The following is a 7,682-nucleotide window of genomic DNA, read 5'->3' on the forward strand; positions in this document are numbered from 1 at the left end:
AGAATGAATAGTGAGATGGGGTTAATGATTAGAATAAATAGTGAGATAGGGGTTTATGATTAGAATGAATAGCGAGATAGGGGGTTTATGATTAGAATGTATAGTGAGATAGGGAGTTTATGATTAGAATGAATAGTGAGATAGGGGGTTTATGATTAGAATAAATAGTGAGATAGGGGTTTATGATTAGAATGAATAGTGAGATGGGGTTTATGATTAGAATAAATAGTGAGATAGGGGGTTTATGAATAGAGTAAACAGTGAGATAGGGGTTTATGATTAGAATAAATAGATTGGGGTTTATGGTTAGAATAAATAGTGAGATGGGGGTTTATGATTAGAATAAATAGTGAGATAGGAAGTTTATGATTAGAATGAATAGTGAGATAGGTGTTTATGTTCAGATTCAATAATGAGATAGGGGGTTTATGTTTAGAATAAATAGTGAGATAGGTGTTTATGTTTAGAATCAATAGTGAGATGGGGGTTTACGTTACAATAAATAGTGAGATAGAGGGTTTATGCGAGAATGAATAATGGGATGGGGGTTTATGATTAGAATGAATAGTGAAATAGGGGGTTTATGATTAGAATATATAGTGAGATAGGGGGTTTATGATTAGAATGAATAGTGAAATAGGGGGTTTATGATTAGAATATATAGTGAGATAGGGGGTTTATGATTAGAATGAATAGTAAGATAGGTGTTTATGTTAGAATGAATAGTGAGATAGGTGTTTATGATTGGAATAAATAGTGAGATAGGGGTTTATGATTAGAATAAATAGATTGGGGTTCATGGTTAGAATGAATAGTGAGATAGGGGGTATATGATTAGAGTAAACAGTGAGATAGGGGTTTATGATTAGAATAAATAGATTGGGGTTCATGGTTAGAATAAATAGTGAAATGGAGTTTATGATTACCGGTAGAATAAATAGTGAGATAGGTGTTTATGATTAGAATGGATAGTGAAATGGGGGTTTATGATTAGAATGAATAGTAAGATAGGTGTTTATGTTAGAATGAATAGTGAGATAGGTGTTTATTTTTAGAATAAATAGTGAGATAGGGGTTTATGATTAGAATAAATAGTGAGATAGGGGTTTATGATGAGAATGAATAGTGAGATAGGGGGTTTATGATTAGAATAAATAGTGAGATAGGGGGTTTATGATTAGAATAAATAGATTGGGGTTTATGGTTAGAATAAATAGTGAGATGGGGGTTTATGATTAGAATAAATAGTGAGATAGGAAGTTTATGATTAGAATGAATAGTGAGATGAGGTTTATGATTAGAATAAATAGTGAGATAGGGGTTTATGATTAGAATGAATAGTGAGATAGGGGGTTTATGATTAGAATGAATAGCGAGATAGGAGGTTTATGATTAGAATGTATAGTGAGATAGGGAGTTTATGATTAGAATGAATAGTGAGATAGGGGGTTTATGATTAGAATGAATAGTGAGATGGGGTTTATGATTAGAATAAATAGTGAGATAGGAAGTTTATGATTAGAATGAATAGTGAGATGGGGTTTATGATTAAAATAAATAGTGAGATAGGGGGTTTATGATTAGAATAAATAGTGAGATAGGTGTTTATGTTCAGATTCAATAATGAGATAGAGGGTTTATGTTTAGAATAAATAGTGAGATAGGTGTTTATGTTTAGAATCAATAGTGAGATGGGGGTTTACGTTACAATAAATAGTGAGATAGAGGGTTTATGATTAGAATAAATAGTGAGATAGGAAGTTTATGATTAGAATGAATAGTGAGATAGGTGTTTATGATTAGAATAAATAGTGAGATAGGGGTTTATGTGAGAATGAATAGTGAGATAGGGGGTTTATGATTAGAATGAATAGTGAAATAGGTTGTTTATGATTAGAATATATAGTGAGATAGGGGGTTTATGATTAGAATGAATAGTGAAATAGGGGGTTTATGATTAGAATGAATAGTGAAATAGGGGGTTTATGATTAGAATATATAGTGAGATAGGGGGTTTATGATTAGAATGAATAGTGAAATAGGGGGTTTATGATTAGAATGAAAAATTGAGTCAATTCACGCACAGGTGGCATCAACCGATCCGTGGCTAGTGACGGCCAAGTGAATTTCTAATATTTTCTGGGTTCTAACATTTTGGTTTTTGACGTAATTCCAATTGGTGAATTGGTGGTCAAGTAATCACAGTTTATATTTCAGCTGCGATTCTCGATGTTATACCTGTGGTGGCGACATTTATTTTTCAGCAATATGATTTTGAAATGAACGCGAAAATCAAAATCCTATTTTCATTTTGGGACGTTAATCTCCAGGGCGCCTTTTCGGATATATGCATGAAGCGTAAACTACAATATTACCAGCCACTTGTAATCCTGTGCGACTGTTGGCATTTTTAGACTAAGGCACACTGTCATGAATAATGTGAAACGTTAATTACGTCATATTTTACAGCTACGTTGTATAAGACAGTGTTGATTTCAATGCGTGGTCACTGTGTAAGGATCGATTGAAACTTGTCGATCGATCTTTGTATTAATGGTTGACTGTATCGTGTGTGGTAATTTATATGCAGGACAGGCTGTACTTGAGTAGTCATTGACTGTATGTGATGGCGTAGTTATCTCGCTTTACAGCTGTCTGTTGGTCGCTCAGTATCCGAATTTCTGAAAGAAGCGTACGACGATAATAACCTGCACACAGTACTCCGAGAAACATTTATTCAAAACTATTCTCAAATACGTACAACAAAAACAAATCTGTAGTAGATACTATTTGCAGACAAAAAATATATGACAATTAATAAGAGGTTTGAGCCATTATGGTGCTCGTTGAGCTAGACAATTAGTTGTGAGTATGTAATCATGGCGAATATAAGACCTGCTACATCGTATGTTGTCATAGCAACCCCACTCTCGTTACACAGGTCAGTATTGCAGCAATCCATGCATTGCCACGTGTTGTGATCTTCGTTGCACGTGAAGGCCAATAATCCATACATGTCCTGCTTACAGGAGTCGTAACTCCATCGGGTGGGATCGATCATGCTACGGTAGCAGCCTTTAATAATAAGGAAATCATCTGGAAATGATGAATAAATATAGGTTTGTTAATGTTGCACATGATTGGGTGGATGAGTTGCTTCAATATTATCCCATCATTCACTGCAAATAGGATGCGAAATTAGAAAAAAATATAACTGCTTCCTTTCATCGTAATATAGAGCAGGAATTATAAATATGGATGGTGAGAAAATCGTTTTCGTTTTTTTTTTGCAAAAATATTGTAAATAGACAGAAATAAAAGCAAAATAGGAAAAAAAGTCACACGACTCCAAAGACCGATATCGTTGGCCTTAGTAGAGTTATTTTCGAAATATTTACAATACTATTTATGGCCATTTAGTATTGTGACTGTCAAGACAGAGTGTTAAACAAAATTGCGTGCTTTCGTATACGAAATGTCTTTGATGTGACATAATTTGTAAAATTAATGACGCCGTGCCGTAAACTGTTGAATGAAAGCATGAGTCACTTATTTTTTTATTGCAAATATGTTTATTGAACCATTTCATAATGTTGTAAATTGCCAGTACATTGCCTGATGTTGTCCAAATTATTTACAGATTATTGTTCATTGAGTCCAGAAAATATTCTAACCTTTTCATATTATATGGTGAATAACACATTCTCCAGTATTTGCATTATACTAAATAATTGACCTTATTCGTAAATGGCCACCCAAATCTCGTTGAGCGCGAGAGAACCACGGGAATTGTTTTACCCTTTCCCCAATATTATTCCATTCTCCAGTCCAGTCTTCCAAATAACGCAGTTTCCATACCAAGGTGTAACAGTAGAGAGATGCTGAATTGTTACGGACATCGAGTTACGGACATCGTGTTTTGAAAACATAGATTTTGTTGTTAAATGTTGCATATTTCCCATAATTCGAAGTTCGGTTAAAGGGCGGTAGTCGCCGCGCCACGCATGCGCGAGATATATGGGTCTCATATATAAACAAAGATGACGACTTTGACCGTTGCGCAGTTCAACGAGTACTAACTGAGACGTTTCCAAGCTTTTATTAGATATTTTTAGGTGATTGGAAGGTATCAAAGAAGTGCAAGTCGCGCCGAGGTCAAACCTCACACTTGTGATTTCCATTTGAAGGGCGCATTACGGGAAAATTAATGTTTATCAACACAAATGTCGCACATGCGCAGTGTGACGACCATCGCACTTTAAGTGATAATTAAAATTCGGGTTCCTAAATTTGAACGTTAAACAAAACAAAAAATCTATGTTGCCCGTAAATCGAAGTTCGGTTAACTGTTAACGAGTAACTAAATGTGGACGTTTAAAAAAATAAATATATGTTGTCCGTGACTTGAAGTTCGGTTAACCGTTAATAGAAGTTCGAGTTACAATTTGGGCATGGTTTCGCAAAAGTGGGCGCGTTTTCTGAAATATGGGGCTGGTAACATGATATTTTCGTAACTCGATGTCTGTAACTCGAACAATTCATCATCTCATCATCGCTAAAATATATATATATGCTTTTATTTTTTAATTACAATACTCACCAGATTGCATTGTTAGTGTAACGCAAGCTTCGTAGGAAGCATTCATTGGCAGTTCATTATCGTCACACGTAAGCACATTTAGACAATCTTTGTTACTGATGGCTGCTCCAGCATTACAGTAATAACAATCCAGAGATGAAACTAACACACAATAGAGAAAAGATTTGTTTAGAATTCAAACCTATATGTAGTGTAGTTCATTTTTTTTCGATTGTATAGATCCCTATGGCAGCAACACTATCCCGGTTATCGTAAAGTGATGACATATATTCCCGAGTCAATAACCTTACCCTGGGTATTCTCCAATGTTAATTACCTTACCTTCGGTACTGTAAACTGATTATATATACTCCGGGGTCAATAACCTTACCCCTGGTATCGAAAGTGAGTATACATACTCCCGAATCAATTACCTTACCCCTGCTATCGAAAGTGATTATACATAATCCCGAGTCAATAACCTTACCCTAGGCAAGGGATTATGCATACTACCTGAGTCAAAACCTTGTCCTGGACATTGTGAAGTGATTAAACATTCTCCTGAGTCAATAGCATCAACCTGGGTATTGTAAAGTGATTATATATACTCCCGAGTCAATGACCTATCCCTGGGTATTATAAAGTGATTAAATATATATATATATATATATATATATATATATATATATATATATATATATATATATATATATATTATATATATATATATATACTCACTCTTTTGGCAATAATCTTATCCCGAGTATCGTACAGTAATGTGAACATTACAACATGTGCTAGGAGGAACAAACGTTGTCATTCAATGTGCTCAATATTCATAGTAACGTTGAAGTTTTCATAATGAAAAGACAGTGTTATTACTGAAACATTTTATCATCCGTACGTACCTCTGTGTAACAAGATTACTACAAATGTAAATCTACAAACGATTGATAATGACATATTTAATAGAACAGTGTCTAAACTGAGACGCAATGGACAAGACACTTAATTTTAATGCAATATATACAATATTTAAATAATTGTTTTGTCTATGGTCACTGCTGAATAAACATGAATAATCTGATAACCCAATAAGATAACATAAGTAGAAACTATTTAAGTTAACCTGCTAAAGTTTTAAATTGTCAGAAGGTTTATTTAATTAAGTCTGCCATAAAAGCCATTATATTAGAAACACCCTAATTAGTTCTAATTAACAGTTGCATTTCCATGAAAATATCGCTGCCTCTGGTGATGCATACCAAAATGTAGGCAGGAAGTAGATATTTGCAATTATAAAATAAATTTTGGTTAAATCAGTCGTTTCAATGAAAATGAGGAAACAGTCATATATATATTCAATAATAAGATTTTTGTAAAGGAAACCGCAAAAACTCAAATTTTAGTTACTATTTTTGATTTCTTTTAAACTAAATATCAAGTTTAGGAAGATTTTTACATTTGCATATCACAGTTTAAATAAAAGTTATCAAATCATAAAGAATAAATAAAACGATATTTATACTGATTTGAAGTTTTACGAAAACAGTTAGTGGATCTTGGGTGACTTCCCATCAGTTTGCAATTATTATAGCAGAATAATTCCAGCGATTCCAATAGATTTAGTCACATAACTAAAACCTGTACACTAATTTACTGAGTAATTGTCTTTCACAGTACTGTCATGAATTTGTTTTTGCGTATCTGTTGACCGACTTAATTAGTTGATTACGAGCGAATTGCTGTGTTATGTCTGTCATCGTTTAGACCTATTTGAAGTTTTGGACGGAACTTGGCTCAGTGATTTGGAACTAATTACCAGATAACCGCCGCTATTCTATGGATTCTGACAGTTGGTCTTCATAGTTATTAATGTAGTGAACGATTAATCAAAAGATATGACGTATTCAGTACTTAGTGTGATTGGCTTTATGATTGAAGGTTACGCCCTAGAGTCTTTTTACTGCTTTGTAATTGGTTAGAGTTTTGAAAATGAATAAAGAGAGTTTGAGTTGGTCTTGGCAAGTACTCCACGATAGACGCAGTCCTGGGCAGTCGAGTCCAGTCCTGGAGAGCCTTGGGGCGAGTGTTGACGCAGTCTAAGAGAGTCTTGGTTCAGCCTTGCGATAGTCTTGGGGATTTTTCTCCAGGGCGCTGTGTCTTATAGAGTGCTCGATTGACCGACTAAGACGAGAGCTGAAACGTATTCCGTTGTGTGTGACTTATTTGACTGTAAGGTATAAGTGACTTTCCCGATCCCGTACCTCAAGGGGACGAGATAGAGAGACGAGACGAGATTTCACCCTGACAAGTGTGGAGAACCCCAGAGAGAAGATTTTCCCCCTGATAGTACACTAGTTACAGTTAATAGTTTTCTACTTTTAGTTACAGTGTTTTGTATCACTAATTACAGATATGCCCGTTGTTTTGACGGCTGAGTTCATTTGTTTTTTATAGTAGTTAAACAATATATTTGTGTCCTTACGAAATCGCACATTCTGAACGTCATTATTGATATACGTTTTCATATATTTGGGATCAATATGAATTTTAGACATACTTGATAGCGTTGTATGATCTTCATGAAATAATCAACTGAAACAGATGCAAAACAAACGTGGAATAATATTCTATCCAATATTGATATGCAAAATATGGTAGTAGCGTTTAAAAGGCGGTAATTGATTGATTTCCCCCACAATCCAATGCGCTTATCTAATAAAAATCACAAGTATGAGGTTTGACCTGGGCGCCACTTGCACTAGTTAGCGATACCTTCCGATCACCTAAAAGTTTTTAAAAGTTGCCTTGAAAGAATAGAAGAAAAACTATTAGAAAATAGTAAAACCTTTCTTGAAAGTAGTAACAATTGGTTCAGAAAGTTGACTGGTAAGAAGTAGAATAATTTTTGCTGAGAAGTAGAAGCAGCATGATTACAAAATGTAATATTAATTCACTCACTTATTCGAAATACCTTATACACTTGCCATCACTCACAATAATAATAATAATAATAATAACTTGTTAGTATTGCCAAGTGTATTTATTACTGTATAATGACTGACTGTATATTACCTGAATATACGTGATTCTGGCGTTT

Source organism: Saccoglossus kowalevskii, chromosome 15 (assembly GCF_978046115.1).
Source record: "Saccoglossus kowalevskii chromosome 15, keSacKowa6.1, whole genome shotgun sequence".
NCBI lineage: Eukaryota > Metazoa > Hemichordata > Enteropneusta > Harrimaniidae > Saccoglossus > Saccoglossus kowalevskii.